Source organism: Arachis ipaensis, chromosome B03 (genome assembly GCF_000816755.2).
Source record: "Arachis ipaensis cultivar K30076 chromosome B03, Araip1.1, whole genome shotgun sequence".
In the NCBI taxonomy this organism is placed as follows: Eukaryota; Viridiplantae; Streptophyta; class Magnoliopsida; order Fabales; family Fabaceae; genus Arachis; species Arachis ipaensis.
Genome location: NC_029787.2, coordinates 10,408,015 through 10,408,527, shown reverse-complemented (window position 1 = coordinate 10,408,527; position 513 = coordinate 10,408,015).

The following is a 513-nucleotide window of genomic DNA, read 5'->3' as shown; positions in this document are numbered from 1 at the left end:
CGTTGGTTTTTGAAAATAGGCTTGGTAGAGCTCTGCAAACTTGTCTGTCGTGATAGTTGGAAGGAAGAGCCGACAAATAAAAACACTGAATAACGGGCCTAATTTTATTTATTTATTTATTTATTTTGATTCTGTATAAGGGGCCAATTTGGGGCCATGCGTTGTTGTTGAAGGACATTAAGGCCCTCACTTTTTGGGTTTCTTCCCCATTGCCGCCTTTTCATGGTACATGGTTTGGCCCGTTTTGAGTTTAACTTTTTTTCAATAAAAAACAATTATTTACAATTAGCCAATGAAAATTTTAAATGTAATTTTTTTTAACCCAACAAGAAAAAATTTAATTATTGTAATTTTTTTTATATTTTTGTGTTATAATATATATATTCTTGTTGACTTATTGTTAACACTCTTTGCTAAATAAAGAGTATTTTACCTTTTGTTAATTAATCAAATAGGAAATTTTTACTTATTATATTTTGAGAAATGACTAAAAATTTATTTTTATATTATTAG